The sequence below is a fragment of the Carex rostrata genome, chromosome 1 (assembly GCF_964058835.1).
Source record: "Carex rostrata chromosome 1, lpCarRost1.2, whole genome shotgun sequence".
Lineage (NCBI taxonomy): Eukaryota > Viridiplantae > Streptophyta > Magnoliopsida > Poales > Cyperaceae > Carex > Carex rostrata.
The window spans coordinates 20,652,347-20,673,574 of NC_135918.1; the positions used below are offsets into that span (position 1 = coordinate 20,652,347).

The following is a 21,228-nucleotide window of genomic DNA, read 5'->3' on the forward strand; positions in this document are numbered from 1 at the left end:
TGGATATGGTCTGAAAAAAAAAAAATTCATGAAGACCCTCCAACCCCAGACTTTGTTCCATGTACTTATACTAGTAAGGCGAGCACATCGTCGGGTGTCACCAATCAGAAGCCGGCGGCTAAGAATACCGCTGTTAAGAATCCGGCTGCTAGAGATTTGCTTTCGGCATATACTACATATAAATAAGGAAATAAAATAATATAAGTAAACAATTAAAATAAAAATATGTTCACAAAGTACAATAAGACATGTAAACAATTAACAAACACATACCTTTGCAAATTTTCTACTCATCTCTTCCATCCTTCTCGGCTTCTTCTTTTTGCAATTACGTCTGAATGTTTCTAGGACCCATGTATCGTGTCCGGTTGCCTTGCTAAGGTTCTCCGCAACGTGTTGCATACACAACCTGTGCACACACTCGCCAGTATGTGTTGACCAACCGTATTCTTCACGATCAAAAACATATTTTATTCCTTTGTGCTGGTCTGATATTACAGAGAAAAACTTTGTTGGCCCAATCACCCGTCTTCTTAAAAATTGCATAAAGAATCCCCAGTTCTCACCATCCTCTTTCTGAACAATTGCAAACGCCAAAGGCAACAGCTGGTTCTCAGCATCATATGCACATGCTATCAGTAGCCTCCCCTCGTAACGGCCAGACATGAAACATGCATCAATGCTGATAACGGGTCTGATGAATGGCACAGCTTGGATACAAGGACCAAAAGCCCATGCTATGCCATTGAATTGTTGAACTCCCTCTATTAGAACTCCATTACTGTCATAAATGGGGTCATGCCATCGCTGAAATACAGTGCCAAGATTTGTACTTGCCATGGCCTGGAGCAATGGTGCCAGATAGTTGTATGAATCCTCCAACTTGAAATATTGAGGTCAAGATTTGTATATATTCTTAGTTTGAAAGTCAAATTAAACAAGTTGAATGATCACAGAAAAACTTTTGGTCACAAATCCAAAAATAAATCCGGGGTTTACATTATTCAAAATCTGCTTTACCTCAGATCTTGGGTTTAGAATCTCGACCGTTTGATCAGAATCTAGATTAATTTGTCCCACACATGTAATGCACAGGGTGTCTTTAAGAAAGTGTACTCTCTGTAGTACTCTATTACTGTATGCAATCTCAATTATTGTATGATTGTTTTTTCAGGTCAATTGAGAAATAAGTCCTCAAATTGAGAAACATTCAGCATTAGTGCATCTGAAAAGGGAAACATAATTAGCCAAATATATATATATATTTGATAATGAGCATTGCATCGTTGAATCAATACTATAGCAAAGCAAACAAGAAATAAGTCCTCAAATTGAGAAACATTCAGCATTAGTGCATCTGAAAAGGGAAACATAATTAGCCAAATATATATAAAAAAAAAACCTATTCACGCATCAACCGATGATATTAGGCTGCCCCCCGTACTAAATTATATATAATAATTAAGTGATTACCACCATTAAAATAAAGCAGAGGAACATATTCACAGATTGTATATAACTTCAATTAAACTCGATCTGACATACTACCTTCATCCGACACAAAAGAAAGGAAATCATATGAGGTCATCATTCAGATTTTTGTGCTGATTTGAGGTTCCCATACAATTCTTAAATTCAGCATTCCATCTCCTAACCTGCATGTGTAGAGAGAGAGAGAGAGAGTATGAGAGTTTTACTTAAAAAGATCAAATAATAAAGCACTTATTCAGAATCTTACCACATTCAGTGGACCAGATAATTTTTTTAATATTTTATGGATATTTTAGTGTCACTGAACTCAATGAAAATAAATCCAAGACCGTGTTCCATAAGGAATTGTAGCAATATCTCATTGGCCAGGCCCAGTGTTGGCATAAACAGAGAGAGAGAGAGAGTCAAGTAGCTTTTGAACTGTATCTAGCGCGCTTGGCAGATCTTTATTTTTCTTCAATTCCTCTAAGCGACTTCTCATTTCATTATTACTTCTCTTCACCTTAAACAAATAGAAGTCGCAATCACTTATACAAAAAAAAAAAGTTGGACCCAAGCAGATTGCAAGATAGGCAAATATTATAAATTCTAAATATACAAACCTTCTCAAGCAAGTTCTTCAGAGAAGCTATCTCATCCTTTTTCACTCACTAGTACAAAAAACACTTTCACTGTTCAAATACCCCTACACCGACTGTTATAGCGGCGTCAGTAAAACCAGCGCCAGTGAAGATTATCTTTTACTGACTCTTTAAAAACAGTCAGTATTGAGCACCAACACCGACTGTTTTTCAAAAGAGTCAGTGTTGAGCACCAACACCGACTGTTTTTCAAAAGAGTCAGTGTTGAGGACCAACACCGACTGTTTTTCAAAAGAGTTAGTGTTGATGTTAAAAACGTCAGTATATATATTAAAAACAGTCAGTGTTTTCTTTATAACCGTCAGTGTTGATATAAAAATTTCGGCATGATTATGTTTATATTTGGGCTAGCCTCCATATTTTTGCTAGCCATATATTAGTATTTAACATTTATTGATGTTAAACAAAGTATCATACAAACAATTTAGACAACATAATATATTCATTCACCATTTACCAAAAAAACACAACATAATAGATTCATTCACCAAAAAACACACTATAACAAAATTTACATGACAAATATGAACAACACATGCAACATATGAACAACATATGAACAACATTTTCAACTATTGTATGGTTTGGAAATCGTTTTTTTGTAAGATTTTTTGGAAATCGTCATTGTAGCACCTAAAAAAAAAATACTCAAGTTTGTATTTATTTATTTATTAAGTTATTTTCATACTATTGTATGGTTTGGAAATCGTTTTTTGGTAAGATTTTTGCATATGAAGTGGAAATATATTTCAAATTTGAATTGAGTTAATTCATGGTAGTGGTATCAGAGACTTTGTTTTAATCGATTTTTTAATTACTTGTACACATTTCTTGCATGGTTGATGCAATGATTTTTAAATTTCTTGTATGATTTTTTTATGAATTTTTTTTATTACTTCATGCAATTCATAATTTTTTTTAATATTTTATGAATTACAACAATAAAATATTTATCCATCCCTTATGAAATTGTATTGTAAAATATCCACAAATTACTTAATTTGATTCCCTTATAAAATTTGTATTGTAAAATATCCACAAATTACTTAATTTGATTCCCTTATAAAATTTGTCAAGCGACGCAAAATCCTGGTTGAAATCACATTTCAAACCAAAATAGTATATTTTTAATTATTATATTTGAAAAAAAAACAATTAAGGAAAAAAATGAAAACTAGAATGGAAAATGAAACAAACAAAAATATGAAAAATATACATAATTGAAATTTAAACAATTAAACAATTAAACTTAATCAATTTAAACAATTTAAACAATTAAATATACATAATTGAAATTTAAACAATTAAACTTAATCAATTTAAACAATTTAAACAATTAAACAATTGTACTAGTAATTTAAACGGTTCCAATCGACCCACGGATGACATATTCCCGTGCGTCTTCATTAACTCATGAAACAAGAGTTTATGTTTCATGTTCATGCATAGAAGATGTGAGTCATATATGCATGTAATGCTATATAATATAATGTGTTAAAATCATATATGCATATGCAATATACATGTAATGTTGTATTTTACACTAACTCAAAATTTGATTCTTACAATATTGCTATTTAGATAGATAAACGATGAATCTCATACTTTAAATTGAATTCTTACACTAAATTATCAACACTGATGGTTTTTCAAAAAATAGTTAGTGTTGAGAACCAACACTGACTGTTTTTATAAACCGTCAGTGTTGAGTACCAACACTGACTCTTTTGAGAAAACAGTCAGTGTTGAGTACCAACACTGACGCTTGAAAAAGAGTCAGTGTTGGTACTCAACACTGACTGTGTTTTGAAAAACTGTCAGTGTTGATAACAAACACTGACTGTTTTTAAAGCGTCAGTGTTGAACTGCAACGCTGACTGTTATTTAATAAAAGAGTCAGTGTAGTATGAGCAACACTGATGCTTTGCTTAAAACAGTCAGTGATTAAGGGTCGGTGAAGGAGTTTTTTGTACTAGTGACTGTTATTATCTTCTCTTGCAAGTCCCCAGTATAAGGATAGAGCACATCAAGGGATTGTTCTTCAATTATATGTTCGACCTTACTAAGGACAGAGCCGACCTATGAAAATGTTATGATTCATTTATATATACAAGGATGGTATAACAACATGTGCATACAATTAGTACGTTAAATTAGATTTTTATTGGCAGAAATCACGGGAAAATCAAACAAGTAACAATGAGAAGTTCCTTGTTTTGTTTATTTTTTTTTTTTTTAGTGAGGGGTTAGCTTGGTGAGCCCCTATCTAACCTGAAACAGAAAAAAAAATGTAACCTTTGCAACATGACAGATCTTGTCCAGGGCCCTCTGCAGTTAAACAAGGATAAAATTTAGTTACTTCACTAGGGGCAACATAGCACTTACAAGGACAAACAGTTATTAGAAAAAGAATGATAATGATATAAAAAGAATTTCGTAACATACCTCTATGTTGTATGGTAAAGACTCAACAACCTGAAAAGAAAGGCAATTAAATGAGGGCAATTCTGTCAAACTAAAATGGAAATAAATATAATATTGGTACTTTTTGCAAACATATGCCAAGAGACTTGGTGAGTAAACAATAGAAAATTAAAAACTTGACAATGTCTTGAAAACACACACACACACACACACACACACATATATATATATACTAGTATCGTGCCCGTGCGTTGCGACGGGGACATTATAAAATTGAATAAAATATAAAAAGATTTTGGTTTGATATTCATACAAAATTAAGAAAAAAAAACAAAAGATAAGGCAAATAATAAACTAACAGTAAAAAAAAGAACAATAAATGAAAAAATGATCAAATATAACATGAAAAAAAATTCTTGAAGTATCATTGCCATTGACCCTCTTCGATGTAGTCCAACATTTCTGAAATTGAATAAATAAAATATGAAAAAGTAGATTATAATTGTTCAAATTGAAAACATATAATAAAATTAGAAATGTTAAATTAATATGATACTTCAAGAATTGCAGCTTAAGTCTTGATCATTTATTAAAAAAAAATCTGAAATGTCAAATTGCAACTGTTAAAGTTAAATGCATTTAGGCATGTCTAATATAATAATGAAGACTATGTTTAATATAATGACCATGTAGTTATTAGTTATATACGAATCATGTCTAATATAATGATCAAGACTATGTTTGTGATGTAAAATATCACATATTCAGAATTTTATATATGAAAAAGAAGTAGGTTTGACTTTTTCTAAAAAAATTGTTCACGCACTTATTACAGATTTGAAACAGAACAAAAGATTTGAAACCAAAAAAAAAAAAACGAACAAAAGATTTGAAAGGAAATTATAATTATTGCCGATTTTTAGGACAAATGAACTAATAGGAATTATCAAAATAGTTAGGATTTCGAAACTGGCCTGTAAATAAACTTAGCACTATCTAATTCTATAAAGCAACTACTCAATTTTCACCACTCAGGCGGATGAACTCCTTCCAAGGTAAAGATATTCTCACAATTACTACTACACGATAGATTATTAACTCGAGAAGTACTCCTGACAAGGGGCATCCAAGTTGACAAATATTGCGTGCTATGTGATGAGTGCGCATTAGAAACTTCCCACCACCTCTTCTTCCAGTGTAGTAATGCAAGAGCTGTGTGGGCATAATTTGTAGATATCATGCTGGAAATGGATCCTGTAAGTGAGACTTGGGAAGCATCAAGGCAAAATTACTGTACCAGTGTAATGAGAAAAAAAGAGGAGTGGGTAGTAAGATTCATGTCAGTTCTATGGTCGTTATGGAGACAACAGAATGAATTAATTTTTAGAGGGTACAAAGCTTTCATCTACGCTTGTTGCAAACAGAGCAGAAGAGGATGCGAGAATGTGGCTGAAAATTTATGCAAGGCGCAATGTACCAGTACCATGGGCTGGTATAGTGAGTGGTACAAGAAGTTCAAGTGCAAATGATGCTATTACATAATCTTTGTATTACTATAATTTAGTATTTGTTGTTGTATACAAGTTTATTAATGCATTTTTTTGGTAGTCACTACCAAGTTTTCAAAAACAACAACTCAATTTAACTAACAATTCTGAGGCCAATTTCCATCTTCTCAGCATCCAAACGGTCTGATATAACCTGACCTGGAACAGTACCAACTGACAGCGCAATTCCCATTGTCCCGACCAGCTCAGCTGCATGCTTTGCTTCTCCAGCAACCTCTATAAGCGACAGTCCTGCATCTGCAGCTGCTCCCTCAACCTGTCGAACAATTGACCAAAAGTTTAGACGGTGCAATAAACAAGAAAGGAGATCAAAACTTGCACACCTCCACTTTGTAACCCTCAGACTTCGATTCTTCAGCTGGCAAGCCAAAATTAAGACTATCTCCTGTGTAATTCTGATATATCCCTGTAACTAAATACCAGAAGAGCAGGGTAAAAAAATACAAACCTTAAGAGCCTCAAAAAACTTAATTGGCTGTATAACAGTTGAAATTTTTTCAAACCAAATAAAATATTACCATACCAAAATTTTTGGTGACGTCTGGTGCCAGTATTTGTATGATCACTTTCCTATACAACAAGTCACAACATCACATTTCAAAAATAGATCATCAAAGATAAATGAAGAACTACTAACAATAACAACAATTAAGAAATAAATAAAAATCCACATGTTTTCTAAGCACGGACCTCAAGCTGTTTGTAGATTTTGATAAATAAGCATTGCAGGACCGTTTCTGCCCAGAAAGTTCTCTCCAACAAAAAAGAGCCACAAATTCAGAAGTATATACTGCATTGAAAATAATGGGATTTAGATAGAGCAACAAAACAAATATATCAAAGAAATGTGCAACACCCATAGATTTTATGCAAATAATGGGATTTAGATAGAGCAACTAAACAAATATATCAAAGAAATGTGCAACACCCATAGATTTACCATAAAAGATGACATCAGTTATTTCGAAGCATGTAATACAGTTCGCAATATGAATTCTCCCAATCCAGGCTTCTTTTTTCTAAAAAAATCCACATCTACATAAACAGAAGCACAAAGAAAGAAGCTCAGAATTGTATGTACATAACTAATACCCGAAACGTAATAAAATCAGTAAATCCATAGACAGATAGCAAGTTTATTAAATCAATCAATTGAAATTCTATTAGAAGACAAAACAAATATCTACCTTTTATGTTTCCCGAGAGCGCAGATCTGCAATAGCAAAGAAGTAAAAAAGAAAAAAAAAAGAGTCAATGAGGCTCTTTTAATAATATATTCTATAAATACCTGAAATTTTTTGAATGAGTCATTTTGACTGTAAGGATGCACGCACAAGTACTTTCTGGTACAAATGGACATTCTATGACTAAATCCTTAATTAAGAAACATACCGACTGATTTGAGGCCCAGCACTCATAATAATGCATGCATGTATCTTTCAAGGGAGTTCTTCGCCATCTCTCTCCTTTTCTTAGTCTCATCATACTACAAAAGGCCAAAATATTAAAAATACAAGTTCACATCTAGAAATTAAATGAAATATCAACAATAAAAAAATAATTTACATACCACTCCTTCCTTCTTGGCTCTCTCATAGCTGTTGTAGGAATAAAATCCACCAGTTCTCTCTCTATGAGACTGCCATGAACCAAGACAACCTATTAAAGCAAACATTAGCTTTGTTATTACTTTACAAAGAATAACTTACAAACAGTCAAACCTAAAAGTTTCAGAAATTAATTAAAAAATCAAATTTGTACCAGCAAAACTAAAATCTACAAGGAGGGGTACAAGTCATGTGCATGCATCCCTGATTCTTCTCTATTGGTCTTTTGCACTTTGGGCAGGGCCTTGAGTTTGCCAAAAATCCTAAACATCAAATAACAAATATTAACTATTAGTATTGAAAAAATTGTTAACAGTAAAATAGAAGCGAATATTAAAAGGGAATAATAAAGAAGTGATTCAGCAATTCATGTTCTCAGACTCAACACTATTCTTAATCAACCACTTAGTGTCAGTTTCACAATCCACAGGACGATGTGCCTTCTCAGTACACTGTAATATTATAATGGAAAACATAGTGACCAATTTAACCTTAAACAACATAATGTTACGGCACTTCCCTACCAGTCCATGCATAGCGCATATTGGTCCGTACTATGATAACAAACAAACCTAATTGAAGAGTTGTTGTAGTTTCTCATTTGTCAAATTTAAACAAAATTGCTCAAAACCCATTGGGGCTCTTGTTAAAAAAACAGTAAAATACAAATAGATAAAAACTATACCACTTATCTCACATAAACAATTCGTCAAATTCAAAAAAAAAATATGCAGAAATAAAATTTAAAAAAGTTACAGGACTAACTCGACTGAGATCCGCTTTCTCCTTGGTTAAAGCCGTGACGTGTTCTCTCTTCTCCTTTAGCCGCTGCAAAATTTAACAAAATGAATCAGGTGTCTCCAAATAAAATAGAAAGAAATAAGGAAGTATCTATAGAAAGAAAAAAATAGGGAAAGAAGAAAATGTTTTGATTTGAGAGATAAGTGGTATCTATAGAAAGAAAAAAATAGAAATAAGGAAGTGAAATAGGGAATAACCATCGGAAAGAAAGACATAGGAAAAGTGTTTTGATTTGAGAGAGAGAAATAGAGAAAGAAAGAAATAGAAAGTTCAAATTTCGGATCCGTCAACTTCATGTTTTGATTTCCATTGCCATCGGAAGAAATGGAAACAAAGAAACAAATTATGTCGTATCTAATTAGACCGATTTTTTTATTTTTATCCAAAAATATTATTATTTTAATTAAAATACCCAGCTTTTCGCCGGAATTTTAAAAATACCCAACCCGTGGAATTTTTCCACGGGTTGAAATTTGAATTCCCACGGTGGAAAAATTCCACGGGCCAGACCCATTTTTTTTTTTTAAAAAAAAAAAATAGAAATTTGTATTTATTTTTTATTTTTTGTATTGAAATATTAGAAATATTGGATATATTTCTTTGAAAATAGATGGAATACAATATAATTTGATTTATTAGAAAGACTGCAACAAATAACCCGGATCAATATTTTTCAGATCAGATTTTTCGCGGTAGTAAGAAAAATTAATATATTTCTTTATGTGTTATTGGAAAAAAATAAAAATGCTTAGATTCCGAGTTATTGATCCCGGTTCAAAAGTCACTTCTATGTAATTTAGAAAATATTATGATCTTTCTAGTACATTTAATTTATTAAAAGTTTTATCTATTTTGAGAATTATTTTTGAATAATAATCATTAAATAAATTAAAGTTTTTGTTTTTATTTCAAAATAGATATAACTTTTAATAAATTAAATGTACTAGAAAGATCATAATATTTTTCTAGATTACATAGAAGTGACTTTTGAACCGAGATCAATAACTCGGAATCTAAGCATGTTTATTTTTTTCCAATAACACATAAAGAAATATATTAATTTTTCTTACAGCCGCGAAAAATCCGATCTGAAAAATATTGATCCGGGTTATTTGTTGCAGTCTTTCTAATAAATCAAATTATATTGTATCCATCTATTTTCAAAGAAATATATCCAATATTTCTAATATTTCAATACAAAAAATAAAAAATAAATACAAATTTCTGTTTTAAAAAAAAAAAAAAAAAAAAATGGATCTGACACGTGGATATAACTTTTGAATAATAATAATTAAATAAATTAAAGTTTTTGTTTTTTTTTTCAAAATAGATATAACTTTTAATAAATTAAATGTACTAGAAAGATCATAATATTTTCTAGATTACATAGAAGTGACTTTTGAACCGAGATCAATAACTCGGAATCTAAGCATTTTTATTTTTTTTCCAATAACACATAAAGAAATATATTAATTTTTCTTACAGCCGCGAAAAATCCGATCTGAAAAATATTGATCCGGGTTATTTGTTGCAGTCATTCTAATAAATCAAATTATATTGTATTCCATCTATTTTCAAAGAAATATATCCAATATTTCTAATATTTCAATACAAAAAATAAAAAATAAATACAAATTTCTGTTTAAAAAAAAAAAAAAAAAAAAAAAAAAAAGGGTCTGGCCCGTGGAATTTTTCCACGGTGGGAATTCAAATTTCAACCCGTGGAAAAATTCCACGGGTTGGGTATTTTTAAAATTCCGGCAAAAAACTGGATATTTTAATTAAAATAATAATATTTTTAGGTAAAAATAAAAAAATCGGCTAATTAGAAAGAGAGAAATAAGGAGAGAAGTAAATAAGGAAACAATACAGTATAGTACGTTTCAATTAAAATTAAATTTGAGAATATAATTTTTTGTGTGACGGTACGTGTGACGAGTATGTTTTGAGTTAAATTTAGACTTCTACACATTATTCAGATGCATTTAATCAAAAGAAGGTAGATTATCTGATTGGAGGGCTGAGATTGAATCCGAAATTTGAACTTTCAATCGTAGCCGTTGGCGGATCGGACACCCAACGTGCTTAATAATAGAATGGATATATATATATATATATATATATATATATATATATATAGGATTTGGCTAAAATGCTATGGGTTACATAGAGGCCTCCCATGCTACGGCTCAATATTCAACTTTTCAAAATCCTAATGGTCGATCCGAACCGTTCATCTTGTTCTCCATATTAATATGTGTTTGGAGCCCAAATTTTATATTTTTTGGAAATTTTTTACTATTTTTTTAGATTTATTGAAAATCGCTGTTTTTCAGACAAATCTGGACCATAAAAAACAGCAATATTCAATAAATCTAAAAAAATAGTAAAAAATTTGGGCTCCAAACACATATTAATATGGAGAACAAGATGAACGGTTCGGATCGACCATTAGGATTTTGAAAAGTTGAATATTGAGCCGTAGCATGGGAGGCCTCTATGTAACCCATAGCATTTTAGCCAAATCCTATATATATATATATATATATATATATATATGAGTACGGCTAACGCGCTTCCTCTAGCATATGGGCCGAAATGCTTCCGGTGGAAATTTGAAATTTTAAAATCCAAAAAGTCGATCTGAACCGTTCATCTTCTTCTCCATATTAATATCTGCTTGGAGACCAAATTTTACATTTTTCTGAAATTTTTTACTATTTATTAAGCCATTTTGAAAATTGCTGATCCAACGGTGGCTTACCAAACAGTAAAAATCAGAAGCTACCGTTGGATCAGCGATTTTCAAAGTGGCTTAATAAATAGTAAAAAATTTCAGAAAAATGTAAAATTTGGTCTCCAAGCAGATATTAATATGGAGAAGAAGATGAACGGTTCAGATCGACTTTTTGGATTTTGAAATTTCAAATTTTCACCGGAAGCATTTCGGCCCATATGCTAGAGGAAGCGCGTTAGCCGTACTCTATATATATATATATATATATATATATCCATTCTATTATTAAGCACGTTGGGTGTCCGATCCGCCAACGGCTACGATTGAAAGTTCAAATTTCGGATTCAATCTCAGCCCTCCAATCAGATAATCTACCTTCTTTTGATTAAATGCATCTGAATAATGTGTAGAAGTCTAAATTTAACTCAAAACATACTCGTCACACGTACCGTCACACAAAAAATTATATTCTCAAATTTAATTTTAATTGAAACGTACTATACTGTATTGTTTCCTTATTTACTTCTCTCCTTATTTCTCTCTTTCTAATTAGCCGATTTTTTTATTTTTACCTAAAAATATTATTATTTTAATTAAAATATCCAGTTTTTTGCCGGAATTTTAAAAATACCCAACCCGTGGAATTTTTCCACGGGTTGAAATTTGAATTCCCACCGTGGAAAAATTCCACGGGCCAGACTAGTGGTTTGCAAACGGGTTACCCGTGACCCGTTCCGGGTAACCCGTTAGGGGTAACGGGTAGGGCGGGTAGACGGGTAGGATGGGTACGGGTACAACCCGCAACGGGTAGACGGGTAGTTTTCCCAAAACCTCTACCCTACCCGTTTATTACCCGTACCCGTTGCGGGTTGACGGGTACGGGTATCCCGGGTACGGGCGGGTTTTTTTTTTTTTTCTTTTCTGTTTTTTCTGAATTTTTATGCTTTGAGATTCGTGCCAAGTTAAAGGACATATCCCGAAGTCCGTTTAGATATAGGAGTCCGTTTTGAGATTCATGCCAAATTAAAATTAACGACTCAGATCTCATTCTACTCAGTCAGGTATTGCACTGGATCTGAATTCTATAGGGGTCAATTTGAGATTCATGCCAAATTAAAATTGACGGCTCAGATCTCATTCTACTCAGTCAGGTATTGCACTGAATCTGAATTCTAAAAGTAGGCCGCCAAAAATATTTTGAAATTCAAATTTTGAAACGGGTCGGGTACGGGTAGGCGGGTAGACGGGTACGGGTAGGCGGGTCCGGGTAGACGGGTAAACGGGTACGGGTACAACGGGTTTTTTTTCAAATTGGGTTGTCCGGTCCGTTTATTACCCGTACCCGTCTACCCGTCTACCCGTTTGTACCCGGGCAACGGGTACGGGTACCTCGGGTAACGGGTACGGACCGGGTAAAACGGGTTGAACCCCTAACGGGTTTAGCAAAACACTAGGCCAGACCCATTTTTTTTTTTTTTTTTTTTTTTTTTTTTTAAACAGAAATTTGTATTTATTTTTTATTTTTTGTATTGAAATATTAGAAATATTGGATATATTTCTTTGAAAATAGATGGAATACAATATAATTTGATTTATTAGAATGACTGCAACAAATAACCCGGATCAATATTTTTCAGATCGGATTTTTCGCGGCTGTAAGAAAAATTAATATATTTCTTTATGTGTTATTGGAAAAAAAATAAAAATGCTTAGATTCCGAGTTATTGATCTCGGTTCAAAAGTCACTTCTATGTAATCTAGAAAATATTATGATCTTTCTAGTACATTTAATTTATTAAAAGTTATATCTATTTTGAAAAAAAAAACAAAAACTTTAATTTATTTAATTATTATTATTCAAAAGTTATATCCACGGGTCAGATCCATTTTTTTTTTTTTTTTTTTAAAACAGAAATTTGTATTTATTTTTTATTTTTTGTATTGAAATATTAGAAATATTGGATATATTTCTTTGAAAATAGATGGAATACAATATAATTTGATTTATTAGAAAGACTGCAACAAATAACCCGGATCAATATTTTTCAGATCGGATTTTTCGCGGCTGTAAGAAAAATTAATATATTTCTTTATGTGTTATTGGAAAAAAATAAACATGCTTAGATTCCGAGTTATTGATCTCGGTTCAAAAGTCACTTCTATGTAATCTAGAAAAATATTATGATCTTTCTAGTACATTTAATTTATTAAAAGTTATATCTATTTTGAAAAAAAAACAAAAACTTTAATTTATTTAATGATTATTATTCAAAAATAATTCTCAAAATAGATAAAACTTTTAATAAATTAAATGTACTAGAAAGATCATAATATTTTCTAAATTACATAGAAGTGACTTTTGAACCGGGATCAATAACTCGGAATCTAAGCATTTTTATTTTTTTCCAATAACACATAAAGAAATATATTAATTTTTCTTACTACCGCGAAAAATCTGATCTGAAAAATATTGATCCGGGTTATTTGTTGCAGTCTTTCTAATAAATCAAATTATATTGTATTCCATCTATTTTCAAAGAAATATATCCAATATTTCTAATATTTCAATACAAAAAATAAAAAATAAATACAAATTTCTGTTTTAAAAAAAAAAAAAAAAAAATGGATCTGACCCGTGGATATAACTTTTGAATAATAATAATTAAATAAATTAAAGTTTTTGTTTTTTTTTTCAAAATAGATATAACTTTTAATAAATTAAATGTACTAGAAAGATCATAATATTTTCTAGATTACATAGAAGTGACTTTTGAATCGAGATCAATAACTCGGAATCTAAGCATTTTTATTTTTTTTTCCAATAACACATAAAGAAATATATTAATTTTTCTTACAGCCGCGAAAAATCCGATCTGAAAAATATTGATCCGGGTTATTTGTTGCAGTCATTCTAATAAATCAAATTATATTGTATTCCATCTATTTTCAAAGAAATATATCCAATATTTCTAATATTTGAATACAAAAAATAAAAAATAAATACAAATTTCTGTTTAAAAAAAAAAAAAAAAAAAAAAAAAAATGGGTCTGGCCCGTGGAATTTTTCCACGGTGGGAATTCAAATTTCAACCCGTGGAAAAATTCCACGGGTTGGGTATTTTTAAAATTCCGGCAAAAAACTGGATATTTTAATTAAAATAATAATATTTTTAGGTAAAAATAAAAAAATCGGCTAATTAGAAAGAGAGAAATAAGGAGAGAAGTAAATAAGGAAACAATACAGTATAGTACGTTTCAATTAAAATTAAATTTGAGAATATAATTTTTTGTGTGACGGTACGTGTGACGAGTATGTTTTGAGTTAAATTTAGACTTCTACACATTATTCAGATGCATTTAATCAAAAGAAGGTAGATTATCTGATTGGAGGGCTGAGATTGAATCCGAAATTTGAACTTTCAATCGTAGCCGTTGGCGGATCGGACACCCAACGTGCTTAATAATAGAATGGATATATATATATATATATATATATATATATATATATATATAGAATTTGGCTAAAATGCTATGGGTTACATAGAGGCCTCCCATGCTACGGCTCAATATTCAACTTTTCAAAATCCTAATGGTCGATCCGAACCGTTCATCTTGTTCTCCATATTAATATGTGTTTGGAGCCCAAATTTTATATTTTTTGGAAATTTTTTACTATTTTTTTAGATTTATTGAATATTGCTGTTTTTTATGGTCCAGATTTGTCTGAAAAACAGCGATTTTCAATAAATCTAAAAAAATAGTAAACAATTTCCAAAAAAATGTAAAATTTGATCTCCAAACACATATTAATATGGAGAACAAGATGAACGGTTCGGATCGACCGTTTGGATTTTGAAAAGTCGAATATTGAGCCATAGCACGGGAGGCCTCTATGCAACCCATAGCACCGTAGCCAAGTCCTATATATATATATATATGAGTACGGCTAACGCGCTTCCTCTAGTATATCAACAATATGCTTCCGGTCTCTAAAATCTATCGAATCGGCTTCAAATGACAAATCTAAACCGTTCAAACCAATGTCCTTAACGAGAGCTTCGTTTCCATATTAAAAAATTTAAGTTTTGAATTTATTTACTATTAAGTCAAGCGGTCAAAAAAATGACCAAAATAGTGCATTAAAATGCGCATAAAATCCTCCATCTTTTGACCGCTTGACTTGATAGTAAATAAATTCGAAACTTAAAATTTTTTTATATGGAAACGAAGCTCTCGTTAAGGACATTGGTTTGAACGGTTTAGATTTGTCATTTGAAGCCGATTCGATAGATTTTAGAGACCGGAAGCATATTGTTGATATACTAGAGGAAGCGCGTTAGCCGTACTCATATATATATGAGTTAGGCTGGGGTGCTATGGATAGCATAGTGGTCTCTATGCTACGGCTCAATATTCGAGTTTTCAAAATCCAAACGGTCGATCCGAACCGTTCATCTTATTCTCCATATTAATATCTGCTTGGAGACCAAATTTTACATTTTTCTGAATTTTTTTACTATTTATTAAGTATTTTACAAAATTGTTGATTCAACGGTGGCTGCACAAAACAGTAAAACCGTTGGATTAGCGATTTTCAAAGTGGCTTAATAAATAGTAAACAAATTCAGAAAATTATAAAATTTGGTCTCCAAGCAGATATTAATATGGAGAATAAGATGAACGGTTCGGATCGACCGTTTGGATTTTGAAAACTCGAATATTGAGCCGTAGCGTAGAGGCCACTATGCTATCCATAGCACCCCAGCCTAACTCTATATATATATATATATATATATATATATATATATATAGGAGGGATCAAGTTACAACAAGTTACCATAATTATTTTCTACATTTTCAAAGTCCAAATCGTTGATCCAAACCGTTAGATGCGATCTCTACAATAAAATGTGTTTGGAGACCAAATTATATATTTTTTGGAATTTTTTTTTTACTATTTATTAAGATGGGTACAAAAACTAGTCAAATTCAGACTATTGAATTTTGTATCCATCTTAATAAATAGTAAAAAAATTCCTAAAAATATAAAATTTGATATGGAAGCACATTTTATTGTGGAGATCATGTTGAACGTTTGGATCGCCGATTTGGACTTTGAAAATATAGAAAATGATTGTGGTAACTTATTGTAACTCGAAAGTTGTTGTAACTTGATCCCTTATGAATATGCTAATATGCTATGCGTAGCATAGAGGGCCTCCGTCCAACGGCTCAATATTCGACTTTTTAAAATCCTAATGGTCGATCCGAACCGTTCATCTTGTTCTTCATATTAATATGTGTTTGGAGACCAAATTTTACATTTTTTGAAAATTTTTTTACTATTTTTTTAGATTTATTGAAAATCGCTGTTTTCAACAAATCTGGACCATAAAAAAACAGCGATTTTTAATAAATATAAAAAAATAGTAAAAAAATTCCAAAAAAATATAAAATTTGGTCTCCAAACAAATATTAATATGGAGAACAAGATGAATGGTTCGGATCGACCGTTAGGATTTTGAAAAGTCAAATATTGAGCCGTTGCACGGAGGGGAGCTATGCTATGCGTAGCATGCTAGCATATTCCTATATATATATATATATATATATATAGAGAGAGAGAGACTAATGTGCATTCGAATGTATATGGGCCGAAATACATACGGTCCAAATTTGACTTTTCAAAATCCAAACGGTCGATCTGACCCGTTCATCTTGTTCTCCATATTAATATGTGTTTGGAGACCAAATTTTACATTTTTCTGAATTTGTTTACTATTTATTAAGTATTTTACAAAATTGTTGATCCAACAATGGCTGCTGATTTTACTGTTTTGTTAAGCCACCGTTGGATCAACAATTTTATAAAATACTTAATAAATAGTAAAAAAATTCAGAAAAATGTAAAATTTGGTCTCCAAGCACATATTAATATGGAGAACAAGATGAACGGTTCAGATTGACTGTTTGGATTTTGAAAAGTCAAATTTGAACTGTATATATTTCGGCCCATATACATTCGAATCCACATTAGTCTCTTTCTCTCTCTCTATATATATATAGCTCATAATGTTTTGAAATAGGTGATAAAGGGTGATATTGCTATATCCGACCTATTGTTTTGACCAATTTCAGTACCAAAACACGAATCTTGAGCCATTAAATAACATCTATTATAATGATTATGCGTAGAATTGGTACTGCTGTGCTTTCATTCTTATCTTGCAGGAAAATTGGTGAAATCAAGCAAATTGCTGAAGTTAAGACCTTGATGCGACCCTCATCAGACTTGACGCGAGGCGCATCAACCACTCAGAGCCGCACCAGCAGGTCGCAGCACCACTGCATGCGAGGCGCATTCATCACATTCTGATGCGGGTCGCTTCAGTGGTGATGCGGGTCGCATCGCGAGCTTCCAGAGCAGACAGTAAAGGCCCAATAAGGGCCCAGAATTGAAGCAACCGTTTTGAAAGGTCTATAAATAGACCGCCTCTGTCACCAGAGAGGGAGTTCCGAAATTTGAAGATTCAAAGCCTCAAGAATTGGAGTGTTGATCAAGAAAGAGAGAAAGGAGGGAAGATCCTTGCAAGATTGCTTCAATTGGTTCTATCATGATCCTATCTCTTATCTTTTCTTTTATGATGTTGTTTGAGCAGATCCTTCTTTGTTTCTAAGGTTGATGTAGTCTAAAGCTTTGATTGTGTGTATTTCATTTGGATTTGAGTTGTTCTTGTGATCAATTGATTGTGTATCTTTCTTTTAAAGCTTGATTGAGATTGTGTGATTGCATTTTATTGACTATTGTTGAATGAATCTTTCATCTCTTCTAATATCTTGATCTAGATCTTTCTTGCAATTTAATCAAGCACTTGAGGTAGGTTAGAAATCTGAAAAGATAGATCAATTGAACCGAAAGGTGAGATTTCCATTTATTGAGAGATAGTGGATACCTTTAGCAAACCGATCAATTGACTTAGATTGAATACAAATAAATGAGAGTTGAAAGTTGTAGATCTAAGAAGGTGAAATTGCAATTCCCTACTAGGTTACTGGTGCTAATAAACGAGAGTTGAGGCTCAGGAATCGTGGGTAGGGTCAGTAGAACCTTGCACAATCGAATAATTCAGAAACAGGTGAAATGCTGCATTCACTCGATGGTCATGCGAGTCGCATCAGAGATGATGCGAGTCGAGTGAGGGTCCAGAGAGGCAAAGCTGAGGATGAAATCTGAAACCCTGGAAACATCCTTTTAAACTTGACTGAAACAAACATTTACTTTCTTTTGCAATCTTTTGTTATTGAATTGAGAAATTGAAACGAATTCAAACCAAACCTTTCACACTTCTAGTACCTAACTCGGATTTGTAGGAATTTAGAATCGAATTAAACCGTCCCTGAGGATCGATACCTTATTATGCTATACGGATAGGGTTGTGCACTTGCAACCCTAGACGAGAGTAGATTCAAGGTTTAAACTGGTACAGCTCGCTGTACCTGAGACTTTGTAGCATACCTTTGTAAGCGAACAAAGGGCATCCTTGTTAGCTTCAGTAAACCCCTCGAAAGCTTTGTTAAAGTCCTGTATTGTGACAACAACTCAAGGTTAATTTTAAATCCCATATTTATTTAGATGATACAAGTACAACAAAACAACAATCTACCCTGGTACATAGTCTACACTGACCCGCCACACAAATTGCTACACAGGAGCAAGAGACAGTGAAGCTAAAAGAATAAGAGACAAGGAATGGTTTAAGAGACTTATTCTCACCTCCCGAGAGCTAGGGATGAGCAGACGACGAACACCTTCGCTCTTGAATAACTTCTTCAAGATTTGGTGCCTAGCGCCGATTAGCACTGAAGACGAACTCTCGGCCTCCATTGATGTGGCAGCAGATCTAAGGAGGAGATTAGGAGAAAACTTGAAGTCTCTGGATTCTACTCTTCAAAACTGAAATCAAAATAGCGGGCGCAAGGGAGAATTCGTATCCTCTGCATTAATCTTTTGAGTTAATAAATTCTGACCATCTGATCTGTTTTAAAATTTGTGCAGACTAGATCAGCACTAATAATAAAGGCTCCCTACATCATAAGCAGGGGTCGGATTGGCTCCGTTTAAAATTAGACGGTTGAGATTCATTAACTCAAAAGATTCTTTTTTGAGGTAATGTAGAGGATACGCATTCCATAAGGGAAGGGAAGTAGCTTGCTTCTGATTTTAAAGTCATATCTCGTCTGGCTTAATGGATCTGGGGCCCGTATCAGCGACACTCAGGCCCAGTAAAAGATGTGCTCGTAGACTCATAACGGATCTACATAAAAAGCAAACAATGGGCTGGGCCGTTGTATAGTTTGAAACTTTGAATGGGTTGAATGGGGATTTGATAAGTTCACATAATGTTCAAAATCTAACTAATACTGAAATGGTAAGTTCACATCATGTTCTAAGAGATTTTAGATTTAAAAAGTACGAGGAATTTGAATTTGCAAGCTTTCTGCGTCACTAAAAAAAAATATGGAGTCACAAAAGTTTTCAACTATGTAGTTTAAAAGAAGCGAATATTCGGTAAAAACATGTATTATATTAGAGCTAATTTGTATCGGTGCATACTTGAAGATATTTACAGCGTACGTCTATGGATGGTATTTGGTTGTGGACTTTACTAATGAGGTCTAACTTGATTATTTCAACTTAGACCAATCTAAATTATTTATGTTTGGTTGATGCGTAAAGTTATACATTGACTTAAGTTATTACTTGTTTGGTAAATATTTGGTAGCTTAAGGCATGATTTGATATTACAAATTATTTTATCTTACAATTTTTTAAAAATCAATAATAAAAGAAATTGTACAAGAAAATTAGTATGTATAAATTAATTCTATATCTTAGAGATGCATATTGCATTTAGTAAATCTTTTTTAATTAAACTTATATATATACTAATTTATTTTGTCAAAAATATGTTGGATTACTAAACAAAAAATATTTATTTGTAGTACAATTTCAAATAAATATTTATTTAATAATTTTGTAGATTGCATATTTTGTTAATTTAGAAAGTTATGTTATTTTGCAAAAAATAATTGTTCATTCCATAATTGATAAAGTTATAAGTTTCACTGTACATTAGTTAAACCATCGGTAGGGGTGGCAAAAAAGCTCATAGCTCGTGGAAAGATCGTGACTCGCTCGTTATTGGACCGAGTTGTTGATAAGTCAGTGATGACTCTGTACGTGGCTAAGAGTTGCGCTAAAAAGGAGAGATCATATTTTTGAATGTATATGCTGGTCCCTTCAGTGCAATGGAGACATGTGTCTCGAGATTTCTCTCGGCATTCCTTCTAGTTCACCCTTGTGATAGGCTTACCAATTCATAATCAGCCTATCAGGATTTTATTGATTGTGGGGACGTTTAACTCTTGACGGGCGTAAGTCCCCACCGTTAATTACATCAGACGACCCTTTGGGTCAGTGCTAAATACCTTTTTCATTCTAGGATTTAAGCCTATTTTGGTGTAAACTGGGTAATTAGGGCTAAGATGGCTCATGCAAGGTTTATTTGGTCATTTGATAGGTTCTCAATTGATTTGGATATGATTCGGACATTTATTTTGGTCCTTTGTGCATTTAATATTTCCAAGACATGTGGATATGCATAACAATATCATTTATATGATTTATATTTAAGAAAATATGTTTAAACATTATTTTTATATTTTATTTATAAAAATATGTAAAGAAAGGGGTATTTTAGTCATTTCAGGTTATGACTGAACCTTGTATATGTTCAATTACTACTTAGAATCGTAGATAATTAAATTTGGGTTCATTTGGAACTTGTTTGAGTTGATTTGGAGTTAAAACGAAGAAGTTATGGCCAAAAAGGACTGAAAAGGGGTTGTCTGTGAAGTTTTTATACTTCCAGGGACCTAAGGCTGTAATTTGAGTTTTT

The 21,228-nt window shown here is 32.1% G+C and overlaps 1 long non-coding RNA gene across 4 annotated transcripts; it reads right to left on the reverse strand.

The window, feature by feature from the left end:
• Positions 1-3,974: 3,974 nt before the first annotated feature.
• LOC144546120 (uncharacterized) lies at positions 3,975-8,869 on the reverse strand. Of its 4 annotated transcripts, XR_013508715.1 has the most exons (13): positions 8,730-8,869; positions 8,497-8,559; positions 7,886-7,994; positions 7,695-7,783; positions 7,517-7,610; positions 7,312-7,337; positions 7,065-7,159; positions 6,815-6,914; positions 6,263-6,694; positions 5,628-5,810; positions 4,578-5,018; positions 4,428-4,460; positions 3,975-4,211 (listed from the first exon to the last, which is right to left on the reverse strand). It is a non-coding gene; the product is annotated as an uncharacterized LOC144546120 (long non-coding RNA). The 4 variants fall into 4 exon arrangements; XR_013508711.1 differs by lacking the exons at positions 3,975-4,211; positions 4,428-4,460; positions 4,578-5,018 and having other exon boundaries at positions 5,029-5,810; XR_013508724.1 differs by lacking the exons at positions 3,975-4,211; positions 4,428-4,460; positions 4,578-5,018 and having other exon boundaries at positions 5,029-5,810; positions 6,207-6,694.
• Between the last annotated feature and the right edge of the window lie 12,359 nt (positions 8,870-21,228).